Here is a 27297-nt window from a genome sequence, read left to right on the forward strand (position 1 = left end):
GGATGTACTATTGTGGAAGTGGGGCATCTATGCCAAGCCGGCGCTCCCCCACTGTTGGGTTGCTCCCCCACCATTGGGTTGCTCCCCCACCATTGGGTTACTCCATGATGTGCCTAGGGAGGGGCTATCTAAGGTACTGCTGTTATAACCTTAGGATAAATTCCCTTTCCAGAGGCAAAAAAGCTGAGAGCTCCCATATTTCACTCGGGCTTTGACAATGAGAATGTCAGTGTCAACTGTAACAGACCAGAATCTAGATAGCCTTCTTCCCCATCTCCTGTGTACAACTTTAGGGACTGAGTAGGTTCCAGTGAGAATGGAAATATGATTTTCTCCCCAACCTGGCAAAGAATAGACAGAGCTGTGGAGTAAAAAATAAGTTACTTTAAAGGAAATAAAAAAATGAAGTTTTATACACCATAGTTACCTGTTTAAGTCTGCAAGTTCCAGAACTCTCTGTTGTGTTAAACTTCCGGTCTCAATTGTGGAAGATTTAGTATACACTCTCAGGTGCTACAATGGACTCAATAAGAACTCTATCTCCTCATCTTGGCCCTGCTCCTTGGTTTAATGGTTCCCAGATTGCCAGCTCTTACAATGTTCTCACTACTTAACTCTGACTCATGGCTGGGCCATAGAAATGTTTAGCTCACTGCCCTGGGCTCAGATAATGGCTCCAGGCTTGCCCAGTGGGGGTTACAAAGACCTGTGAAGGGCAGGAAGTCTGATAAACAGTAAGCAAAAGCATGTTTTCTGAAAATCTTTCAGCTGGTAATGGGATGAGACTACACGCCTGTAACCTTGTTGAAGAGTTAACCTTGCTGGATGGTGGCTCATTATCAAGCTGCCTACATTCATCTGCTGTTTTAATAAATGCAGGCTCAATATAAGCACCTTCTTCAATAACAGGAATCACATACCACTCCACAGAAAATAGCCCTAGTCCTCCCACCAACAACAGAGAGCTGTGTGCATATGATAGATTTCTCTGTGTGTGTGTATATACACATTTGCAATTATTTTAATTCCATGTATTCGGGATGATAAAATACAGCTTGGGTAATCAGTAATTGGCTGGTGCTGTGCCTGGCACAACTCATACCTTTCACACCAAATGATTCCTTTGATTGTTGGGGGGAAGGCGGTATCTGTGGGCCTTTTAATTTGGCTGCATGGCAAACTGTGTTGGGAAAAACCCAATGTGGTCCAAAGGAAAACACTGAAGAAATAGCTATTTCTCTCTCAATAGGTAGAAATAAGCAGATTATTTTTTAAAAGGCACTGTTCAAAGCACAACTGAAATAAGTAAATTTAAAGCCCTTCAAAATGTGTATACCATATTTTCATATTTTAGTAAGCTACTAAATTAGTTACTGGTTTCAAACTCATTTTTGCAGTCTCTTTATTCCTATCCAGATACAAGTACTCCCAATTTTCTATTCAATTAAGAGCAAACATGTCAGTATATGTTTTTTTAGTTTTACTGTATATGCTTTTTCTTTTTTCTTTTTATTTTTTTGAGATCGAGAGAAAGCCCACATGTGCACTTGCCTGTACCTGTGCTCATGAGCAGGGGAGGGGTCGAGAGAGAGTGGGGGATTGAGAATCTTAAGCAGTCTCCATGCCTAGCCCAGTGCTAAAAGTGGGGCTCTATCACAGGACCATGATATTATGACCTGAGCCAAAGTCAGGAGTCGGCTGCTTACTTGAGGGAGCCACCCAGGTGCCCCAATATCAGCACATGTTAAAAACTGAAGATTACAAGGTTTATAAAAGAACCATGGACCAGAGTTCTATCATTACTATGATGTCAACTTACTGACAACTGTAAGCAAATCACTGCTCCGGACTCTGGGTTTTATATTCTCTTTCACAGAATGAATTGCTGACTAAATAAATGCTAAGATTTCTTCCTACTCAACTATTTGATGGTTTTTATCTCTCCAATGACTTGATGCAAACAACTCTATAAAAAAGCCACACCTTTAACCCCCATTCAACTGTGAAAAACTGCCCATCCAACTAACAAGAGAATGAACCAAAGGCAGAGATATGTGTTTACTATTGTATATTAGAAACTGCAAATTCAAATTTCTATAGGTTACAGTCTTGCTTGCAAATGAATGAAGTCAATCTAAGAGTAAGGGGTGGGAAGCTTTGAGAACCAAAGAACTTATATCCTGTCTGCAGAAGGCAACTTCTCAGCTCCAATCTAATGTTGCCATGTAGGAATGCAAGTCTCCACGTCATTAAAAGAAGTCAGAACCTAGACTTTTCTGTTAGGTCTCCTGATATTCAAATGATTGAAACTCTGTAGGCTGAGGAAACATCATACTTCTCTATTAAAAGCATATCCTCTTCCCAAATGAGGCCATTCCCACCTTTGCATCAATTTACACCACTTAGCTAAGGACTCCCAGGCTTAAATCTTTAGCATGGCTCTTATTCTTTTTTTTTTTAGAATTTTGTTTTTATTTTATTTTTTTAATATAACACAATTTATTTTCTTTACATATGCAATTATTTTCCATCATTTACAATACAGTAGTTACAATGACATTCCAAACAGAAAAGCAAAGTAAAAAATCAAAACCCCAACTTCTATTTCATGTAATTAGACTTAATACAGAAATTAGAAGGTTAAGTACCAACTAGTTAATCACCTAATTTCACAGCTATCTGAAGTGGCAATCGTTATATAGCAGCTTATCTATGATACATTCAAGATACATGATACAATTTATTACTTGTCCATAAGCTAAAACACAGCCTACTTAGTACCTTTCCTTAAATTCCACCTCTATACTACAGTATACTTGAGGTGCATGGCTCTTATTCTTAAGCCTCAGGTCATATATTTAATGGCCTCCCAGGCATTTCCACTTGGACACCATGAAATTTTAGTGGCACCAATTTGTTTTCTTCCAAAGCATTTAAGAATTCAATTGTGGATACAGTTAAAGTGAACCAAAAAGTAGAAGTTAAAAGGAGGTACATTTAAACTGATATAAGAGTTAGAGCCTGTTCGAAGATTGTGTCATTATCAGCCTGCATGTACCATGCATATTGCTAGCTTCCCCTATAGCAGTGATCTGCTATTTTAATAAGTATGTTCTCAAGTTAAGGGCCTTTTTCCATAATGGCAATCACATACCACTTTAGAACAAGTATCTTTGTCCTCCTACAAACAACTCGGGAGCTAATTTTCTGTACAGTGTTAAGTTCTCTTTGTGTGTACTCCCATCTGTAATTATTTTAATTCCATGCATGTTGGGGTTAAAGTCCACTTAGCATTATTAGGAATTGGTGGGTTCATTTTCTCCAAAAAAAAAAAAAAAAAAATCTGGCTCGTCAATGGTTCGGGTTTCTACTGTCCCAAATCAAAGAGTATACTATTATTAATTGAGTTTGGAAACTGAAAAAGAACACCATTATGAAGTGTCCACTGATGTTAACCAAAGCCATCACTATCCACTTAAAGACTCTTTAATTCTTGGGACACGTGGGTGGCTCAGTCAGTTTGAGCCTCTGGCTCTTGGTTTCCACTCAGGTCATCATCATCATCATCTCATGGTTTGTGAGTTCTAGACCCATGTCAGGCTCCATGCTGACAGTGCTGAGCCTGCTTGGAATTCTCTCTCACCTTCTCTGTGCCCCTGCCCCACTCACTCTATCTCTCTGAAAATAAATAAATAAACTTAAAAAAAAGGGTTATTTAATTCCTTCACAATACAACTTAAATAACAAAGGGCCAAACAGAAGGAAAACAAGGCTTTCACTTATCAAGGAAAACCCAGTAAGTTTCAAGCTTTAACCAAGTAAATGGACAAAGAGCAATTAGCCTTCCTCCTTTTAATCAATATCATACCCTATAAAGCTTATTTCCTGAGTTCAAAACATTAAACCTGTTTGCATAATTGTCAAAGGAGCCATGTTTTTGAAAGGACCCTTTTAAGGTCTTGTCTCAGTAGAAGACCAAATGCTACAGACTTTGTGGTATGATGCTAGCTCCTGAAATGAAATAAAACTAGATGAGAAAAATGTAGTTGGGGAAAAATTATGCTATTTCTGTTAGTTTCTTCAGGAGTTTATATGAATTCCTCTATTTCAGGATAATTTTTGACATTTCTATCATAAGTTAAAGGAATACAAAGGGTGGTAAGATACCTAAAATATTCACCCTAAAACTATTTCTCAAGACTATGATGCCTAAGTTACTTCTTTTCAGACATCCTTCTTCAGTTCTACAATAAGACACCTTGCATTTTTATTCCCATTACTTGACCCTGACAAAGACGATTCATGGGGTGGGCATTTTAAGTTGGAGACTATATGGTAAATAATGTACATACAAGGAAAGCATGACAGATGAATAACAGTGATGTTTATGTAAATTTCAACCACCAAAGCTAATGGCTACATAATGGAAGAACTCATCACTAAATGAATGTAGTTTCTACTTTACAAGAATGTATGGCTAATCTTTCTTTTCCACAAGTTCAGACAAGTACAAATTATTTTACTGATCCTTGAACAAGGCAATGGCTTGGCTAATTACATTTCTAAATGTATTCTCTTCTCTGCTCCTCCCGATTCATCTTGTCTGAACTTCCCTGACCCTTCTTTTACTACTTTAACCTATACGATGATATGTTCATATAAATAACAAGAAAGTCACATTGATATAAACCTTTCTTAAATTATTTTACTTATGGCCATTGAAAAGAAAAAAAAAGCTGTAAATTTTGTAAGAAATATAAAAAACTTAGGGGAAATAGTATTCATAACTGAAAACCTTTATTACCAAAACAAAATTAGCTGACTACTATTAGTTGGATAAATCTAGCTTTAACTTTTGTTTGGCTTGTTCAGGTTTCATGTTTCTTAGTCCCATGATTTATGCTAGAATATCTGCATTTGGCATTAGACCTTTAAATACATGGATCAGACATCAGATTCTACCAAAGGGCATCCTGGGAAGTAAACAAGGAGAACTGGTCTTTGGGGTCCACCCTAACAACATTTCTTAAATTTATTTACATAACTTTCTATAATTTCCCCTTTTTTGTTTCCCAGCAGCCAGTTATGAGATCCACTGTTTTCATATTTCTATGGCTATCCACAATTCTCAGCTGTAGTACTTCAATTATGTTACTCTGCTTCTGGCCTTTTTTCTTCATTGTCCTCAATGGGATTCATTCATCTTCCTCTCCCCTTGAAGTCTTCCTAAATGATTGACTTTCAAATCCCTAAATCACACAGAGTGCTAATGGATGTTAATAGCTTCCCCAAGTATTTAAATTTTAAATGGAAACTTCTATAGGTAGAAAGGGAACCAAAAGAATAAATATTTAATATTGTGAATTGCAGGGAAGTGAAAGACATTTTAAAGCTGGTGTTCTCCACCAGTCCTCATCAAATGAAAGCCCTCTTGTAAGGTAGATACTGTAAATGATACGTAATTTTGAGGTATTTCCAAGTTGGGATGGAACCATGGTTCTTAAATTTCAGTGTGCTTAAGAAAGATGTTGGGGAGTTGCTAAAAATGCAGCCTTGGGGACTTATCCTCAGAGGCCATGTTTTAGGAGGTTTACGATAGAGCCCAGGAGTCTGTCTTTAAACAAATAACACAAGTAATTCTAGGGCAAGTGGTCCTCAAAGAAGTCTAAGAAATACCTGTCACCCAAAAGGCTACTGGAACATTCCCAATCAGAATACAGTACCTAGACTTGGGACTTAGGTCCATCTATAAGTTTATCTTTGCTCAAGTATCAAAATATTATAAAGGATAAACTTACTGGGTTCTTCTAAGGAATAAACAAGTTAATATACCACTGTCAGCGACCATCACCATCACCATCATGATTAACCTCAAAAATAGTGGAAAATCACTGGGAAGTCTGTTTACCTGTGTCAAGCACTGGTCTAAGTATTTATAGGTATTAACCTATTTAATCACCAGGCAAACATAAGCTCAAAGGTACTTAATGAAACATGTTCAAGAATAGGCATGTAACTATATCTTTATAATTGAAAATATTAGGAAGATCACATCATCAACAAAACTCTGTAAAAGTTGCTGCCTGAGACCATCTCTGTGGTTGTGTGTGTGCGTGTGGGTGTGTATACATGAGAAAGATATGTCTATTTGTACAGGATCTATCAATCTTGCCTTGACTATTTTTTCAAGTCAGCAGCCTTATCTTTACTTTTACTCCACTCAATCTCCTCTTGTCATTTTCCCTTTCTGTTTGAAAATAACTATACCCAAGTCTGCAAAACATTGTCTTTCTATTCCATTTCTTGTTGTAAAGAGTTTCTGACATTCTGGAAGATGGACATTCTATAACAATAATGGTGCTGGATTGTTTTGACTTATAGGGAATCTAAGGAGAGAAAATGTTCCCACACTGGAAAGTGATAAGACAGAACTCAATGGTTCTGAATGATGGGGTCAGTGATTGGTGCAGTCTGTCCCCAGTTTCTTCTGTGGTTTCACAGAATGTAAAACACATACCTGGATGCTGGCAGTGGAAGGAAAACCATTTTATGAAAGATAAGAGCAAAATCTGCTGCTTTGTAAAAGTGTAACTCTGAAATAAAACTAGGAAGACTGGGCCCTTTAGTTGAATTAAATAAAGATTAACAGTTGCTTTATTCTTTTTGGACATGGATTCATCATATGATACAGGGTGTAATTTTTAGTAATTATGGATGTAATCCCCTACATTTCAATCCAGATCTTCTATTATCCAAATCCATGTATTCAAATGCAGCTACTCCCCATTTTCTATACATACTTAATGAACTTAACCATAGTGTTTTCAAGTCACCTAAAATTCCCTTTGCCTGCTTTGAGCGTAGTGCATGAGCACCTTAACAATGCATTAATGTAGGGGTTTGTAAAATAAATACACACAAATTGACTTGGAAAGAATCCATAAACTTGTTAAATTGAATTATAACATGCTTGTAAATTTTGAATGTAACAAATGATCATTTTTGTCAGATCTATCATCTTTGAGGGATGTCTGACCTCACCTATTGCAAAAAAAGTTAAGAACTACTGCAACCAGGAGCCTAAATCATGACTACCTTTCCCAAAAAGATGTCCCTGATTTTCAACTCATAGATCAAGGTCAACAGCTAGAATTGCCTTCACGGCAAAATTAACACCTTTACTCTCCTAACTCCTTTAAGAACAATTGAATGGTTCATGGTCAAGGAGTGCATCCGGTTTATTCTAGAATTTTCCGCTTCTGTAGACTGGAAGTACTCTTGTTCCATCATTTGTACTTTATTTTCCTGCAACACTTACCAGTGGATTTACACTTGGTAGTATATTTATAATTATCTGTGAATGTGAATGAAAATTCTTACCTAAAGAACCAAACATATTAAAGAAATGTCTAAGAACTATTTCATTCTCCTCACATTCTTAACTTTTAATTTTGATGTTTACTTTCAAAAAAGTTGTTTATTCTCTTAGGCCTCTGGAAAAAATACTCATTCTTTTCCAAAATATTAGGCATTTTCAGTTATAACAATGTACATATTTTTGACCATTCTAGTAATTCAACAATTTTAGGACGAAGCAAATTGGTGGCAACAAGGAATAAAAATAGTAATTCCATTTGAGTATATTTACATAATCATCAGTCATAAAAACTATGTAATTCCTAAAATACACACACACACACTCACATACAGAATATACACCTATAGTTTTGTGTGTGTGATTAATGTTCATCATAAATGGGATAAAATATATCTTATATACTTTAGATTCTTAGGGTGGGACACATCAGAAAGATATATACTTGAGGAAGGAAGGCCAATGAGTAGCATCTTCCTGTTTCTGTTTCTGAATCGCTATTCATAAAAGGTCTAGAATCTCCTTACCCTCCTTTTCCCCACCTTCGCAGTCAGCCTCTAGATTTTTAGTCATCACTCTGACTCTGCTGCCGTGGTAGGTGACTGCAGATCCCATGAGTCCTTGCATAGCTGGTAAGACCACTCTTACCCTAAGGAAACATGGCTGAGAGATGACGAAAAGCACTTAGAAATTCTAAATAATTATTCAGTAAGCTAACCTCTCACCTGAATTTCTATCCTCTAACGTATATAGCACAGTTTTAGTAATTTATAGAATCATGTCCCTTGGTACTCTATAACTGTTACCTAACATTTTTTAAAATGTTTATTTATTTTTGACACACACACACACACACAGAGAGAGAGAGAGAGAGAGAGAGACTGAAGTTGAGGGGGGGGAGAGAGAGAGAGAGAGAGGGAGAGAGAGAGAGAGAGAGAGAGAGAGAGAGAGAGAGAGAGAACCTGAAGCAGGCTCCAGGCTCTGAGCTGCCAGCACAAAGGCCATTGTGGGGCTGGAATTCAAAAACAGTGAGAACATAACCTGAGGCAAAGTTGGATGCTGAAATGACTGAGCCACCCAGGCGACCCTAACATTTTTATTAAGTTACATGTCTTTTAAAACATTTTTTTAAAATTTATTTATTATTGAGAAACAGAGCACGAATGGGGTATGGGCAGAGAGAGAAGGAGACAGAATCCGAAGCAGGCTTCAGGCTCAGAGCTGTCATCACAGAGCCTGACACAGGGCCCAAACCCACAAACTGCGAGATCATGACCTGAAGCCAAAGTCAGTTGCTCAACCGACTGAGCCACGGATGCATCCCTAACATTGTTATTAAATTACAAGTCTTACCTTCCCAGCATCTTTCCAAAGATTATAAAATCTTTGAGTAGACAGCTATATCATGTACTTTTTCTATTACTCTTAATACTGAATACCAGGCTTTACCCATATGGGATTCTAAATAACCTGTAAAACTCTGGATTCATTTTCTATTTTTCCCCTCATTCGTTCCTTCTTCCTTCCTTCCTTTCTCTCTCTCCCTCCCTCCTCCTCTCTTTTTTTTTCTTTCTTTAGGCCTCATGCTTAGTGCAAAGCCTAATAGAGGGCTTGAACAATTCTAAGATCAAGGCCAGAGCTAAGCTTGAGTCAGATGATTAACCAGCCAGCAGGTTCATTTTCTAAAAGTATTCTCTTTTCATTTTATGATTCAGTCACAAGTTATCCTAACCAATTTCCTTTGTAACATATATGATTTCAAATGTTTGTTTTCCTTATTATTAAAGTAGCATATCCAGTGTAGAAGCTCTAGGAAACAACAAAAAAATACATGCAGGGGCATCGGGGTGGCTCAGTCAGTTAAGCGTCCGACTTCAGCTCAGGTCATGATTTCACAGTTTGTGGGTTCAAGTCCCACATCAGGCTCCGTGCTGACGGCTCAGATCCTGGACCCTGCTTCAGATTCTTTTTTTTTTTTAAATTTTTAAAAATGTTTTATCTATTTTTGATACAGACGAAGACAGAGCATGAGAGGAGGAGGGGCAGAGAGAGAGGGACACACAAAATGGGAAGCAGGCTCCAGGCTCTGAGTTGTCAGCACAAAGCCCGATGCGGGGCTCAAACCCACGAACGTGAGATCATGACCTGAGCCGAAGTTGGAGGCTTAACCAACTGAGCTACCCAGGCACTCCAAGCCTGCTTCAGATTCTGTGTCTCCCTCTCTCTCTGCCCCTCTTCATTCATGCTCTGTTTCTCTCTGTCTCAGTAATAAATAAACATAAAAAAAATTTTAAAAACTACATGCAGATGAAAATGGAAAGCCTCTGTAAACCCACCACCCAAAGGTAATTAATGTTAGTAAATTAACATATTTGCTATTAATTTCCCTTTTGTCTCTGGATATATTCTTACGTTTATAAAGCTGGTATCCAGGTTTATATTCCAATTTTCATTATATTATACACATATTGCATTCCAAGCACCTTTCCATGTCATGAAATATTCTTTAAAAACATGATTTTTTTATTATTGCATAGTTCTTCATTCCATAGAAATTTTATAAGTTATTTAATCATTGACCTACAACCATTTGTTTAGGCTGTTAATGGCATTTGCTAATTATGAAGTGGCAAAAAAATTTCTGAAAATAAAGAATGGCATGCATCTCTGATCATTACAAAGATTCCTAGAAGAAGAAATATTGTGGCTTTTGATATGTAGATCCAAATTGCTTTCCAGAAAGTGTCTATCCATTTGCAGTCCTGCCAGCAGGGCAGAGAATGCCCTTCTCACTGGATCCTTTCCAGGTTTAAGTGCCATTATGCCTTCTAATCCTTGACAATTTGCTAACATTATATTCAATTATGTACCTGACCTTTGTTCACCTTGTCACCTCTTCCCAGCATGCCCTTTCCCTAATTCTCCATTTATTTAAACTATCTTCAACGCAGATCTCAACTAATCTCTGCATTTTTAAATGTTTGTCCATCTTGGAAATTCTGCTTTCTATATGTTCTCATGGAGACATGTTTCCATATATTTTAGAGCTTGTATTAGAGTCTGTCTTGTATGATATTTAATTGCATTAGTTTCTCCTATACCGTAGTATAAGTATTTGAAGGCAGGGATTAGGTTTTACTCATCCATCCTTTGTTTCCAGAACCTAATAATGAGAGGCAGCAAACATAATGGACACCTACTACTTGAAAAAGGTCAAATAACTTACAGTTTCTAGAAAAGATATTTTAAAATTCATTCATTCATTAAAATTTTTAGTGTCTTCTGTGTCAATTATTAAACAAATGACAAATAAATAATAAGCAAAATTAGAAATTATCTCTGCCCAATACAAATCAAAACCATACTGAGATACCACCTCACGCCAGTCAGAGTGGCCAAAATGAACAAATCAAGAGACTATAGATGCTGGCGAGGATGTGGAGAAACAGAAATGGGCACCTTCCTACACTATTGATGGGAATGTAATTGGTACAGCCGCTCTGGAAAACAGTGTGGAGGTTCCTCAAAAAACGATCAATAGAACTCCCCTATGACCCAGCAATAGCATTGCTAGGGATTTACCCAAGGGATACAGAAGTGCTGACACATAGGGGCACATGTACCCCAATGTTCATAATGGCACTTTCAATGATAGCAAAATCATGGAAAGAGCCTAAATATCCATCAACTGATGAATGGATCAAGAAGATGTGGTTTATTTATACAATGGAATACTACATGGCAATGAGAAAGAATGAAATCTGGCCATTTGTAGCAATGTGGATGGACCTCGAGGGTATCATGCCAACTTACATAAGTCAGGTGGAAGACAGGTACCATATGTTTTCACTCATAGGTCTAACAGAAGAAACCTGTTACAGAGGATCATGGGAAGGGAAAGGGAGGGAAAAGAGTTAGGGAGAGGGAGGAAGGCAAATCATGAGAGACTCTTGAATACTGAAAACAAACTGAGGACTGAAGGGGAAGGGAGGTGATGGTCATGGAGGAGGGCACTAGTGGAGAAGAGCACTGGGTGTTATATGGAAACCAACTTGACAATAAACTATAAATAATAAAAAAAGAAATTATCTCTGTTCTTGAAGAGACTTCATTTATTAAATGAGACGATCAAGTAATCAACCAAATACATTTCAGTTACAATAAGAATGAGTGGTGTCAAGGAAAGGTATATAGTTTAGTTGTGGAAGGTTTCTCAGAGAATGTGGGAGGGGAACATATGGGGAGAATGAACTAAGATTTAAGGCATCCCTTTCCTCCTCTGTTCACTGGATCTTCTCTTCCACCAACCAGATGACCTGCACAGTGTGACCTCAGTATAATCCCACATATACAAATATTGGAAAACCCATTCTGACAACTATTCATGGACCCTTAAAGAATAGCTTCACTCTGGCTATTCTTTTTAAGATTGTATTTTATACATAATCATCACACTTCCTTGCCCCCCAGAGACTTCACATAATGCACTGAATTACGAGAGTGCATTTGTTCACTGTCCTTTATCAGTTGAGAAAAAAATACTTCCTACTTCTCTATCTGGTCGATGGCCTGAGCCTCTGTCCTATTCAGTATGACTTGCCACATACCAGACACAAAACAAATCAATACTCTCTACTCCTTTCAGTCAAGGGATTCAAGGTATTCCAATAATTAAGCAACCATGTGTGTGCAGAAAAGGCAATATCCCCAACGATTAGTGTTAAATTTAATTAATTACCTCTAAAATAAAATGACACATAAACTTTGTAATTAAGAATAATTCTTAATTAAGGAACATTTGACAGATAGGCAGGAAGGAGGAAAGGGATGGAAAATGGCTGATTAAGATGGGGAATTAAGCACCTCATTGAAGATATTAGCAAGCCCTGTTGTGTGTTTATTTAATTTTCAGGGTAGTCAATGAACTGAAATTCAAAACAAATATACAGGGCATTTCAGTGAAACATGTGTGCACTTTTTTCAGTTTAATGTAAAATGTACCTTTGCTGCTAAAATGACAGCTGTACTTTTACTCCCTTGATCACCCAACTAAGGAAAGGAAACCAGTTGGTTGGAGAGTTATCACATCTGTTGACTTTCTAAGGCATGAGAAAAGCCATACTGTCCTAAAGACTAATGTGGGTCTGTTTCATAAGACATATAGTTCTTTTCCTTTATTGGCATTTGATGAAGTTTGTTAGCTATCTCAGACGCCTGACATTTGAAGGGGCTGTGTTGTATCTTGAACTATTCCATTTCATGCTGATAAACCAACCGTGCAAAAATGGCCTGGGAAATCTTGGATAACAGAAGATACAGCATAGCAAATAAAACAGAAAGGTTATCTGCAAACATGGTCTCTCTGTGCTAAGAATATCTCTGGTGGTTCTGGTCACTTACTTCAAATATATCCTTATACCCCTTAGTCCCCCCACAACTATCACTTCCACTGCCATAGAGCAGAGATGGAACAAAAAGACAAATAAAAACATAACTAAAGGGGAAAAGGGACATATATAATCTTGGTTTAGTTTTTGTTAAGCAGCTATCTATGAAGATAAAGGTGAACGGTTTGGAAAATTTATAGTGATATGAGAAGTTATGCTCAATATTTTTAAGGACAAGGTAAGTATAAACATGATTAAAGAGAAATAAGATTATTTTTAACCAGGATTGAGTAAGAATTTCCTCATAAAATCATATATTTTTTGCTTTGAAGTTCTCAGAAATCTATAAAAAGTAGTTTATGATTAATAGAATCATTTATCTTCCAACAATTGTATTAAAATCATAGTTATTAGTAACAAGAGTAGTAAGTATAATAAGATAAGCATCACCATGCTAGGGACTGGGCTAAGAGAAAATATACTGTGATTTTCCCCCCTACTTTAAATCATTAATAGAAACACCACAACCATGTAGAAAACACCTCTGGTAAGCTGTGTTAGGGGAGAAAAACTACATTAGTCTGCATTTCTTAACTTACGATGTACTAAAACGATTTAGTGACAGCTAAAATTCAAGTTCTCTCCTAACAGACTGATTAAATGCTTTACAATTCCATGATGTAAAATACACATTCTTGTGTTTATTACAAATTCTACAGTTTCTCAATTTTTTGATTTGTACATAATAAGATGCATTGTAGGAAACCTGTTATTTTTTCCCCTAATATTCACTTCTTTTTGTTCCAAGTTTAAGAATCAGCTCTTTTAAAAGTTCACTTTGATTTCTCATTGACTAGAGTGCCTGCCTGCTGCCACCACCATCTGCTGGGAATGTGAAGTCAACTCCTTAAAATGCTTAAAACCAAAATTCACAACAAACCATGCTGTTTGATGACGTTCAACCTATCTTCATAAAGACATCCTAGGTCTCCTGCCAAGATAAGCCAGTCATAAGTTTTATATATAATATATGTAAAAATATAATATATACATATATATTTCACTAAGCTCATAGTAAATGTGTGGGATACTATGACTTGCTTTTCTCACACAATATCTGCTCAGCCAAGAAGGTATTTAAGCCTCACAATGGAATCTGGTGTGTCAATTCCTAAACAGTCATCAATCGTTACTGGATTCAAATTATTTGATATACAGGGTATTCCTCAGAAAGAAGTTTAATCTAAAAACCCAGAGTGCTACAGACTCTGAAGAGTTTATTTGCTAGTGACTGAAACATCTATTTAGATTCCCTTGGTCTACAAACATCTTTCAATTAAGGATAAACACTACTATTTAAAAATGTTGTCCAGTCAGGGTACAGGCAACATACGAGATAAGCACTTCAAGGATCCATTGCTGTGTAACAAACTACTCCAAAACTGAGGGGTTAAGACAATAATGATTTATTATTTTTCGCCATTCTTTCAACGGGGCCCACATATTCTACTTTCAGGTAGAGAGTCAACTGTATGTAAGGTCTGAGATGGCTTCAGCCAAATGTCTGGCAGTTGGTGCTGGCAGTTTCTGGTTGGCTAGACTGGATTCCTTTCAAGGTGATCACAAGGCAACGTTCAAGAGGGCAAAGGCAGGAGCTGCAAGGCCTCTTAAAGCCTAACTTTTTAAGTATCATTTCTGCTACATTCTACTGGCCAAAGCAGACCACAAGTCCAGCCCAGAAAAATGGGATAGAAAAACACTGACCATCTCTTGATAGGAGGGGCAGGTAAGTTCACATTGCCAACAGCTGTGCACATGTGGATGGGAAGACTCCGTGGTGATACTCTGCAGTCTACTTCAGCAGGGGTGGTCCTGGGGCTGGGTGTGATATGCAAAGACGAAAACAAGGTACTTAACTATCTGAGAGGGCTCTATTTTATGCCTATTTTACTGTCTGTGGAATAAAGCTTGTACAAATTAAATGACTTCCCAGTGTTCCCTATATTATTGAAGCCTGACGTTTCTTAGAAAAATGTTTATTTACTTATTTTGAGAGACAGAGAGAGGGAGAGACAAAGAGACAGAGGTCGCATGTATGAGCACTTGAGCAGAAGAGGGACAAAGAGAAAGGGAGAGAGAATCCTTACTGTCAGCACAGAGCCCCACATGGAGCTCAATCCCACAAACTATGAAATCATGACCTGAGCCAAAATCAAGAGCCGGATGCTTAAGTGACTCAGTCACCCAGCTGACCCTGAAGCCAGACATTTAAACCCAAGACATTTGACCACAGATTGTGCATTTGTAATTAAAATACAGTAGTCTCTCCTTATCTGGGGAAGTCACATGTTCTTAAATGTTTCAAGACCTGTCCCCCGGATGCCTCAAACTTTGCAGAGTACTGACCCCTATGTATACTATGAAAAATCCCCTCTATACATAACTATGATAGAGTTTAATGTATAAATTAGGCACAGTAAGAGATTAATAACAATAATAAAATGGACCAATTAAACAATTATAACAATATACTGTAATTAGAGTTATGTGACTGTGGTCTCTCTCTCTCTCTCTCTCTCATATTTTATTGTACTGCCCTTTCTCTTCTTCTTGTAATGATGTGAGAAGATGATAAAAAATGCCTCCGTGATGACATGAAGTGAGATGAGTGACATAAGCATTGTGACATAGAGTCAGGCTACTACTGAACTTCTGAACATACATCAGGAGGAGGTCATCTGCTTCTGGACCACAGCTGACAAAAGTGAAAGACGTAGCTAAAACCACGAAGAGCAAAACTTCAGATAAAAGGGAACTGCTGTAGTCTACCATTTCCCACAATAATGTACTAGAGGGAGACAATATTTATCATAACCTAAATATGTAGTACTTTGGAAACCAGTAAGTCTGTTTTCCCACTGTACTTTGGATATATATTATTGTAGTTATCAAACTGCATTGCAGTTAGCTATTTATGTGTTTTTACGGGTCACCAGAATGAAAGAGTTGTAGGGCAAGGATCAGGTGCTAAACATTTATGGAACCCTAGGGCCTAAAACAGTGGTTGGCTGATTTGTAGTAGATTTCCTGTAACAATTACTGAATTAGTTAATGGACTTTAAAAGTTACAAAGCTAATTGAGGTTATTTTCTGCCATGAACAGTAGAAAGTTACATATTTTAAAAAATTTATTACTTGTAGTAAAACTGCCTCAAGAAATATTTATTTAAGAAGAAATGGAAACCCAGATAAAATTAATCAGCAATGACTTACTTTGGAAAGGTTAATAATGATCATAAAAAGGCCACTTACTATACTATGATCCAGAAAGGAAAACGATTACCCCTAAAAACATAGTTTTGTTTTTTAAAAAATGTACATTTTCTTAATACCAGTTCAAAAATCAAGTCTTATATATAAATCTTATTTATAAGGACCTAGTTGTAGAATCATAAATGATAGCTACAAAGATTCCAGCTATTCTACAAAAACAAAACTCTGAAAGTAAATTAAAACCCCAAGGACATGAAGCCAGTTACTCTAATACCAAAAATAGCCTGTAAACGGAATTGAGAAATCTAAAGAGGAAGAGTATTAATTGGCCTGTATAACAAGATAAATCATTTTTATCCCTCTTCTAGGAAGTCATGAAATAAAGTCACTCACATTTGTTCTGTTGTTAGCGGTGATGTGTTACCAATGCAGTTTACAGCAAATGCTCTACAGACACCTTGAAGAGTCTGAACTTCATGAGGGTCAGTTATCTAAGGTAATTTTGCCCTTTCCTAATTGCAGGCTATATTCTAACTTAAAAGTGTATCTACCTAAATGGATAGTATGGCTTACAAAGGAGATAAAAATCTTTAAAGAATCAAAGCAATGCCACAACTGACCTTCTTGAAAAAGAAGATGAAAATGTATCTTCTACTGATGTCTCATGTCATTTTTGTATGCATAGGAGAGTGTTACAATTTTAGGATGTGGACAGATACATATCCTCCACACCCTATCCTTTTTCCTTCTGTATAGGCACCTAGCTAGAGAAGAATGTGGGAAATTGCTCCATTTGGTCCGGGGGGAATTGATTGAGACCCCAGCTTGCTACACACCATATCTACTCTCACATTCTTTCTTGAGAAGGCCAATAGTGGTCACCAAATCAGGCAGAGCCTCCTTTCATCGGAATTATCTCCTATCAGAAACAAAAACTGAGACCTTCAATTTTTTCACCTAGATTCCAAGTGAGCAGTAAACAAATCACCAACTCACATGAAAGAGGATCAAGCTTGCTGCAGAGATGCCAAGCTCAATTTTTCAATGTCAGTCTCCAGAGATATTAATTCTCAGTTTGTATTTGTAGCTTTATCGCTATGTATGATCATATTGAAAATTCAAAGAGGGCTGTGTGTAATTCTATTCCATATTCTGATTTATTTTATTATGAGTTTGAAAATGAATTTAAATGTTTAAAACACATCAACAGTTAAGACACTGTTCCCTAAACTACTAAAGCTCATGAAAACATCATAAAAATAATCAAGTAGCACAGCTTTAAAGACCTGAATACCATGCTAATAATAAAAAAAAAGTAGAGCTTGTACATAGCTTGGTTAACAGGCAGTTCACAAGAATGATGTAAGACCATCTGAATTAATATTTGCAACACTAACAAATCAGATTATTCTTTTGAAATACAAAGCCCTGCAAGAAGGGTGACCTACATCATCAGCCCCTTGAGGAACTGTGGATAAACACAAAATAATTATATCCCTAGAGATGAAATACAACTGGCTGTCCCCCATGAGAGAGTCTTTGTTTTGATGTTAGTAAAGGATGGGTGTTATTGGTATTTCAAAAGAAAACCTCCCCAGAAGCAGGATGCAATAAAAACTGACATACAGATTAAAAAGATGATTAAATATTAATGAGGCCAAACCCACTTACAAATCAAATGCGGAAGAAAGGAGACATCCTTCTTTCAGAGAAAGTTGGATTCACTCAATACATCCTATTACTTTAAAACAACAAATCTGTTGGTGTTATTGCATACCAAGCATCACGTTTTGGAGAACACAGACTTGACCTTTGCAAAGCAAGCTGGTTACTAAATAATGTATAACTATGATATTTGTGTTGTTCCAAGAAAAAAAAACCTGGAGAATATCTTGAATGAGAATTTTCATGTAAAATGACAAATGTTTTCCTCCGGTAAGTTTTGGCTAGGTGTAGTTTTTGACTATCTAACCCCAGATAATAGGAGACTACTTGTTTATAGTTAACTGCAATATTTTCTAAGATAATTTTGCTATGAATTTTGTTATTAAAAGTCTTTTATTATAAATAAAATGTCTCCAACCTCCTTATCACAAATCCCAATGCTAATTCACAGAATATCTCGACTTCTTTAAGAAGGGAAAGGGCAGCGGCAGAGGTGATGATCTTCATGCCTTAAGAATGTGCCCAACTTTAAATAAAATGAAAATCTTTTTCACACAGAAATTTAAATATATTTTTGGGCCAAAAAAATACATGGTTGATTTAGAAATCATAGGATTTTACCTCTTTCTTAGAACACACATAGCATTTATTCTATTCAAGACTATGCTGTTCCTCTCCCCTTTAATTTTTAATGGCAGCTGTAGTGAGATGTAACTTATATGTCATAAAATTCACTTAAGTCTAAAATTCAATTGTTTTCAATATATTCACAGAGTTGTGCAACTATCAACACAATGTTTTACAATATTTTCATTATTTCCCCCACAAAGCCCATTAACAGTCATTTCTTTTCTCTCCCACTCACCATGCCCCCAACCCCCACCCCCTCCTCTTGCCTCAGTAACAACTAGTCTACTTTCTAACTCTATGGATTTGCTATTCTGGACATTTCAAACAAACAGAATCATTTAATATGTGGTCTCTTGCGACAAAGTCACTTAATTAGCATAATGTTTTCAAGGTTCATCCATGTTGTACTACCTATAGGTATTTTCTTCTTCTTCTTCTTCTTCTTTTTTTTTTAAGTAGGCTCCACATCCAACATGGGGCTCAAACTCAAGAGTCTCATGCTCTACTGACTGAGTCAGTCAGGTGTCCTTTATTCCTTTTTTATTGCTGAATAAGATTACTGTATGGATATACCACATTTTATTAATCTATTTACCAGCAGATGTATATTTGTGTTGTTTCCTACCTTCCTTTAGCACATTCTTCTTTCTCTTGATTCTCTTTGTTACCATTTTATTCTTTCCATGAACAAACTTCTTCCAGACCCTTAAATTCTAGCTTGCAAGTTTGTCAAGTGCCCTTTGCATGCCTGTACATTCCCTTTGTGATTACATTCATTCTGTATGCCTCAATGAGCCCTACATGTTGAAAAGCCTCAAATCTCAATGTCTAGAGACCTCCTTGCTATGGGTTGGACCCATATAGTTTCCTCCCTTCCTGTTACCTTTCCAAGCTACTTACTGTCTTTCCAAATATCTACCTATATCAGCAGACATCACTAAAGATCTTGACTCTTGCTTTTCTTCCTCATTTTTCACATTAAGTGTATCGCCGTGGCATATATATATATATATATATATACATATATATATATATATATATCCTACAGGCATTTCTTGAATCCATCCTTATTCCATGCCATTAATTACTTGTTCACTCACCATTTATCCCTATTCTACAGACTCATTTTTTTGGATTCCGGTGTAACACTTCGTGGATTCTTTAATAAGTCAACAAATCAAATCCAAGTTTCTTAGCATAGAATAAGAAGCCTGCATGGTCTTGCCTCTGTTTATCTAATTGATCTTGCTCTGATTTTCCACTGGTGAACTCAACTCCAGTCATTTCAGACATACCATGTTTAAGAACAGTGCCAGGATTTCCCTCCCTTTATGTCACTGGATGGTTTATTTCCTCTTCCTGTAGTTAAATTTGTCTTCATCTATTGCTTTAATTTCATATGTCCATTGAGGTAGAGACTAGTTAGCTGCTTACTAAACACTTCTTTCTTTTTCTTGGACCAGAACGAGACCACACCCCTCTGCAATTAAGTGTAGCCTGTGAATGAATTCCAGCCACTGGCCCTTGGGTGGAAGTATCCTTTCAGAGTCAGACAATAAAAGCCTCTAGACAATGTCCCTTTCTCTTTTCCTGTCAAGTGGCTGAATGTTGGTATCCAACGACATCTTGAAATGTCACATGTGGAAGATTACCCTGGGTCCCTAAATTACTACACAGGGCCACAGATGTTTCCTGTGACTGTCCTCCATTGAATCTTACATGAATGAGAACTACATTTCTAGGTATTAAGCCTCAGATTTTAGGGATAATCCAATACAACAATCAGCACTACTCTTCAATAACCAAGTGATTGAAAAGGTCTTAATTTCTACTTCCACAACCATACTTTTGTGGATCATTCTACTTGCTAAATAGTACAGGACTAACACTTGGGAAGCCAATCCCCTTCACTACATTGCACACTCCATAAAGTCACGGACTGGCCCTTTTGCCCCCCACCCCATGCTTATGTATTTATTTTGAGAGAGTGCACACATGTGTGCCAGAAGGGAAGGGGCAGAGAGAGAGAGAGAATACCAAGCACACTTGGCACTGTCAGTGCAGAGCCCAACACAGGGCTTGAACTCACAAGGAAAGCATGATATCATGACCTGGGCAGAAATCAAGAGTCAGATGTTTAAGATGTTTAATGGATTAAGCCACCCAGGCACACCATGGACTGGGTCTTTGATCTTTATAACCCAGCATCAACTGTAATATCCACTACATATGTATCTGATAAGTATTTGTTGAATAAATTAAAATTCCCTCCACATATCTTTCCCCACTTGTAGGAACGCTAGGAATTTTATAACAAAAAGTGTGTGTGTGTGTGTGTGTGTGTGTGTGTGTGTGTGTGTGTTAGTGGGGGTATATCTGTGTTTATCTAAATCTGGGAAATGCTAGATTAAACAAAATATATGTTTCTTTATTGTTGGCATTCTTAAACTTCTGTATAGTAATGAACCTTATAAAGATGGTAGTTTTTTTTCCAAAAATTATTTAATCATAGGCTTTTTTCTGACGGAACATCTTGAGAAGCAAGTAATCCACAAAGCTTATTTTGGAATAGCTGACCTTGACTAATATAAATATTGCAAAATCTTGCATAGAAACTCTGAAATGTTTATTTCAGTCCTAGATGCATAAATCACACAGTCAACTTAAATATTCAGGGTCTGATGAGTTTCTGGAATATTCATGCCAGAGGCTCTCTTCATTTGGGGTTGCCTAGCTTTGGGATATTTCTATGCCTTGAGTACACACTCAGAAGAAAAACTAGGGATATGAGGATAAAATAAATCATGCTTACTGCATTTCTTTCGTTGTCTCAGTCTGGCTAAGAATGAGCTGAAAAGAATGTAGCTATTGGCTCAACTAAAGAGAAATAGTTTTGTAGTCTGTATAATACAGTGGGAAAACTTATTTAATTGGCCCTACATCTCAGTGCCCTCAACTATAAAAATCAAAACATGTAAAGAACTTAGTAGAGTGTCTAGCATAGGTAAACGTTCAATAAATGTTCCATGCTGTCGTTTTTAATAGAAAGAGGACTGGCAGCAAGCCTCCCTGCGGTGATCTGCTCAAGTCACCTTACACTTGGGTTTCAGTTCCCTGTCTTTCCAAAGCAAAGGGTGGGATTAAACTGCCTCTGACTTCTACTGCTCTGACATGCTGGGCTTCAGTCTTGTTTAACTTCAGTCTTTCATCTGTCATTCTAGCTTTGAGTAAGTCATGCTCTTGTGTTTTCTCCTTGTGAAGATGTGAAGAGGAAGCAATCACATCTAGATTATCAACACTAGTGAAGACAAAACAGGCAGGAATAATCCCCTAAAGAAGGTATTTCAATGCCATTCCAATTTGACCTTGGAATTTCCAGTGACTTTGGGATTTGAAATTCACCTTACTAATTGTCTAGATATTATAATTTTACTTGCCTGGGCGTACACTGACTGTTGACAGGGTTAAAACAGGCCTGATGCAGGCCAAATGCAGAACTTGTCAAACAGACAACACAGCCTGTCGATTCTTAAAAGCAGTGTGCTAGTTGCAGGAAACAAATATATTCAAAGTAAAATGTCCTGGCTATCTAAGGTGAACACATGCTGTTTATTTTATACAGTTTGCTGCTTTATCTCCTCACACATGAAACACCTGTTTGTTGTAACAGTGTGACTGAATCCAATGCCCCCGACATTAGTACATCTTTCTTAAATAAGCCCTTGCAGACTTATAACTTTATTTCTTTTTAAAAGTGTTTGAGTATACTACTGTAGTTTTATCATCATTTATAAAGCAGTTCTTAGACCTTGGAAAATCCATAAGTGCTATGGCTTTACAGTTTTCAGGCTGTTGGATGCTTACGAGTGAACGGAGGTCACTTCTTAGACTGTTCACAGTCAGAGTAGCTTGAGAAGAAATGTAAATTTCTCTGGTCACAAGTAAATAGAGATTTTTCTAAAGCCCAGTGGTTTTGCAGCAAACCGTCATGCTATTTTATAAGCCAATAAAATACAAACGTAAATAGGATTCCATATATAAGGTACAGTTGAGAAAATGAAGCTGTTCAAACAATTCTTGACGAGGTTTCCAGTTCTACACATTGGAACAAAAGCAACATTGTGAGAAATTCACAGGTTTTCATGTTTAATATAGTATCTCTCAAAAAGATTATGTACATTGAGGATGACATGTCATTGCCATATCAAAGGAAAACAAATAAATACTTGTGCAAGTCAAATATACACCAGATATTATGAAAAACCTTGAAAGATAAAGAAGAAGGAATAAGTCATTGGTCTCAGGCTGACCACCTTATATTCAGGAAGCCAAACCAAATGAGTGAGAGGGTAAATAATAATTAAGGAACAGCTTGGACATTAACGTAAGAACAGAAACCTCATTGCAAACTAGGGTCCTGTCTGCAAGATACTACAGATTTACTCTTTGCTCCTATTTTGTTTTTTCCCCTCCCCCCCTGCTCTGTTACTATTTCTAAGAAAGTTCTTACAATATTTTATTCTGCAATAAAGTACTATTTTCTAATAACATTCTCTCTGTTATTATCGCACCATTCAGGCTTGAACAACATGAGTTTGAACTGTGTGGGTCCACTAATACTGATCTTCTTTGATCAGTACAGTACTATAAACGCATTTCACTTCCTTATGATTTTAATGTTTCCTTTCCTCTAACTTATTTTATTGTAAAAATATAGTATACAATATTACAAACAAAATATGTGTCAATTGACTGTTTACATTATCAGTAAAGGTGATATAGTCAACAACTGTCTAGAACTAGTTAAGTTTTGGGGGGAGTCAAAAGTTACACATAGATTTTCTACTGTATGGGGGATTGGTACTCCTAATGCCTATGTTGTTCAAGGGACAACTGTATTTTAAAATCACATACAATTCATGAAAACTAAAATATTGGCCGCGTGTGCATGGGCGCACATAATTTTAAAAACATTACCACGTCCTTTTTAAATTTTTTTCTTTTCTTTTTTTTTTTTAATATGGAACGCTTCACAAATTTGCGTGTCACCCTTGCGCAGGGGCCACGCTAATCTTATCTGTATCGTTCCAATTTTAGTATATGTGCTGCCGAAGCGAGCACTACGTCCTTTTTTTAAAATCATGGATTCATGAGTTATAGCTGGTCCTCTCCTGGGTTCAAATCTTAGAAACTTTAAAATGGTTTCTTAGAGAAAGTATTGGCTTTTTTGGTTTCTTTTTTTAATTACTGATTTATTTTAAGAGAGAGAGTGCATGAGTGAGCAGGAGAGAGGCAGAGAAAGAGGGAGAGAAAGAATCCAAAGCAGGTTCAGCTTTGTCAGAGCAGAGCCTGATGCAGGGCTCAATCCCATGAACCTGTGCCAACATGAAGAGTCAGTTGCTTAACTGTGCCACCCAGGTGCCCGTGGGCTTTTTTATTAAAAAAAAAAAGTCTTGAGATGAAGAAAAGTTACCTACTCTGGGCAACTCACTTCATCTTTCTTAGTCTCAGATCCCTCAGATAAAATAAACATAACACGACTCACTTCTTAGATTAGGAGTTAAGATGAAATGATGAGATATTTTAATGGAAATGTTTATAAGAAATACAAGATGGATTTAAGAAATTTAGATTTAATTTAACTTAGATTTAAGATTTAAATCTTAAATTTAAGAAAATGGAAGGATGCTACCTCACAAATATGTAGATAATGAAATGACATTACTGTATATACAGTTGGAACCACCCTTAATTTATTTGTGTGAACTTCAGTAAGTTGCTTTACTTCTCTGACCTTTACTTTTCCCTCTCCATAAAATGAGAGTTATCAGTAGTACCTATTTTCATAATCACCGGACACAAATACTAAATTATCTGATCTAAATATTAAATAGTATCAAATGTGGCAATGTAGGCCAGTTGGTACTGAATCTGGCCCTTAGGATATGACTTGTTGCAAGTTATACTTCTGGGAACATTTCTATGGGAAGTCATTCTCGTGACTTGAGCTATACTTGATAAACTCAATGTCAGTGTCAAGACAAGTTGTAATAATTTGTTTATGTTATTTTCTCATTTTATGGAAACTACAGTATAGCCAGAATATCTAGAAGAATTTTATTTATTCACATGCTCCCATGAAATTAATAAAGTCGCTGGTCAAAAAGGGGTTAAGAATTTCTCTTGTAAAAATACTTTATTATTAATTATTATTTTATTTCTTTTTTCACCCTACAACTCTTTGTGTTGAAAAACAGTGGCTACAGCATATTATTTTGAAAGTCTTTCTATCCAAACCGCAGAGCCATAAACATACACATCCGATGCATGATGCATGACTCACCCATCTGGGAAACCACACATGCGCATCCCATGCTAACTGAATACTTAGGTTTACAGAATGCATATTTACAAAAAACTAATTTACTTCCCCTGCTCCCTGCAGTCCCATCTTGTTTCCATGCAGCTGATCCAACTTTCAATTCACAAAACCAAAACCTCCTTAGAACCAAAATAAATACTAATCTTAAATTCAATGTACCCTGACAGCAAATAAGTTTGCTGTGCTTAGTTCAGCATGAATAAAACGCCCGCAAGGAGACTCCCACATAAGAGTATATTTACAAGTTCCATTACCCACTGGAGAGATTGATGTAATAAACCTATAATAAAAAGCCTCATATTATAGATTTCTCTAATGTTTCTTATCAAACAGCCTGTATTATCTTGGCTTGTGTATTCAATTTAAAATAGGTTTTCAATAAGTGCCTCAAAGCTAGAGGTCATTTTCACTTTTTTTTTGACATCCAGAAATGTTTACAGACACTTTCTACCCCCACAATTGGAAAAATATGCCCGTCTGGTCAAGTACTTCATGGCATTAACCTATATAGATATTTTTAGTCTTTAATAGTTTTCCAAGCCATAACAGTTGGCTGTCCCATTAAATAAACTATTTTTATTGCCAAGTAGGAGTAGGTGAACTATTTAAGATCACCTTAAAGATCAGAAAACCACTGTAATCTTAAATTATTTTGCATTATGTATAGATTTTTCAAAGAACTTGCTCATTTGAATTTAAAAGTACTGACCAGAACTCACAAAGAGCCATTCTCCTGAACTATGATGAAAACCACTTACATAAAACTGGCAGTCCTTCTACCCCAGAAAAAGGAAGGTAGCTGAGTAGGAAACTTGAATCCCCATTCTCATGTGTGTCTGTATATCCCCACTGAGTTCCACTCACTGCTCCTCTAGCCATACCTTACAAATCCAAATGAAGAAACTGGGAGAAATTTTCAAATATCCGCAGTCTTTGAAAGTATCACAGGATAGAGGCATTCCAAAATAGTGTAAATGACATTAAAATAACTTTTAGATGATGGTTCCAAAGGCAAAGTAGTATTTTGGCAGGAAAAAAAGTCTAGAGAGCATCTGCAACCCATAGTTATATATAACTAGTGACGACTGGGAAGCATATAAATCCAAAACACTAATTAGTTACACTTCCCTTTTGAGATTGTTTCCCAGTAAATCTCCGTCACATTAAAAATGCCCAAATCTATCTGTTTATTAATTTATCTAACAGATACTTACTTAGTCCATATTATGTACTAAAGTTCGGGACTCAAAAGGGGAATAGATACAGCTGCTGTCTCCCTAGAATTGGGCTTGGAACAAACTGAACCTCAATCAGTAGTAATAACCCTTGATTACAACTTGTGAAACATGCTCTGAACACAGGAGCAGAGGGGAATCTGATGACACTTCTGGGCAATTTAATGTGAGGTTTGGTCACACTTCCCTTTCCAAGGGAAGGAAGTATCATCCTTAGGTTATCTTTTACATACATTTATAATTATCTTCAATTCCTTGGACTTTGAATACATTTTTCTGTCTTCAGATATTTGTATATCCTTGTCTACTATCACTAAGTGGAATGAAAGGCTATCTGCCCTTTCTTATAACCTAAATCATAATTATTCTGTTCAGGGCACCTGGGTGGCTCAGTCAGTTAGGCATCTGACTCCTGTTTTTAGCTGATGGTTCGTTAGTTCAAGCCCCACATTGAGCTCTACACAGACAGTGCAGAGCCTGCTGGATCCTCTCTCTGCCCCTGGCCCACTTGTGCTCTCTTTCTCTCTCTCTCTCAAAATAAATAAATAAACTTAAGAAATTATTCTATTTTTAATATTACACGGGATACTTGCTCACACTCTTCAACATTCTTGCCAGATAGTTTAAGTAATTCCTGCCACAATCCTAACATCTTCATCACAATAAAACACTCTCCTCCCCTCCAATCCAGAAAGTTCATTCTACTTTTTAGACATATTAGAAATATGAGAAAGGATACCCTAAATCTGAGGTAGAATGTGCCTTTGGTTTTCCCCATGTGCCCAAGGTCTTGGGCTACAGCAAACAAGTCAGTTTCCTCCTCCATGTGACAGTCCTTCAAATATTTTAAAGTTAACAACCCACATGGAATTGCCCTGAAAGCAAGAGTCAAAAGAAACTTGGTAATACTGTGGTGATTTGCATATTCATTTCTTTAGCATCCTCTGGCAAAGAGGTAGTAGGCTATTATATGTCAAAGTATTCATGTTCCATCACTTCACATTGCTTTGGTAGTGTGCAATCCTCTGTTTCAATTCTTTAGACTTCTTTTTTCTGTCTGTATTATAGAGAAGTCAAGCATATCAGTACGGTGTTGTACTTTTAGCAGATTCTATGTGAACTGCCCTACATGTAAGAATACAGAGGGAACAGGAAACAGGAACAGAGGTGAGACCAATGCATGTGAGGTAGTACTTTAAACAGAATTCAAAACCCTTAATTCAACTTGTATGAGAACAGTAGAGAAACTTTTCACTATCAATCTCATTCTGAGAAAGGTGAAGGGCATTCAGAACCAAAGAGACAGCTTGTCATTAAAAATGTTAAAAATAGAAAGCCAGCCGCACACAC

The 27297-nt window shown here is 36.7% G+C and overlaps 1 protein-coding gene and 1 non-coding gene across 2 annotated transcripts in view; both read right to left on the reverse strand.

Moving 5' to 3' along the window:
* The window catches only part of CNTN4 (contactin 4), a 474897-nt gene that overhangs the window by 357591 nt on the left and 90009 nt on the right, over nucleotides 1–27297 (reverse strand). The gene's annotated exons all lie outside the window — the stretch shown is intronic.
* LOC115275546 lies at nucleotides 23345–23451 on the reverse strand. The gene has a single exon (XR_003901617.1). It is a non-coding gene; the product is annotated as a U6 spliceosomal RNA (small nuclear RNA).

The sequence above is a fragment of the Suricata suricatta genome, chromosome 12, assembly GCF_006229205.1.
Source record: "Suricata suricatta isolate VVHF042 chromosome 12, meerkat_22Aug2017_6uvM2_HiC, whole genome shotgun sequence".
Taxonomy (NCBI): domain Eukaryota; kingdom Metazoa; phylum Chordata; class Mammalia; order Carnivora; family Herpestidae; genus Suricata; species Suricata suricatta.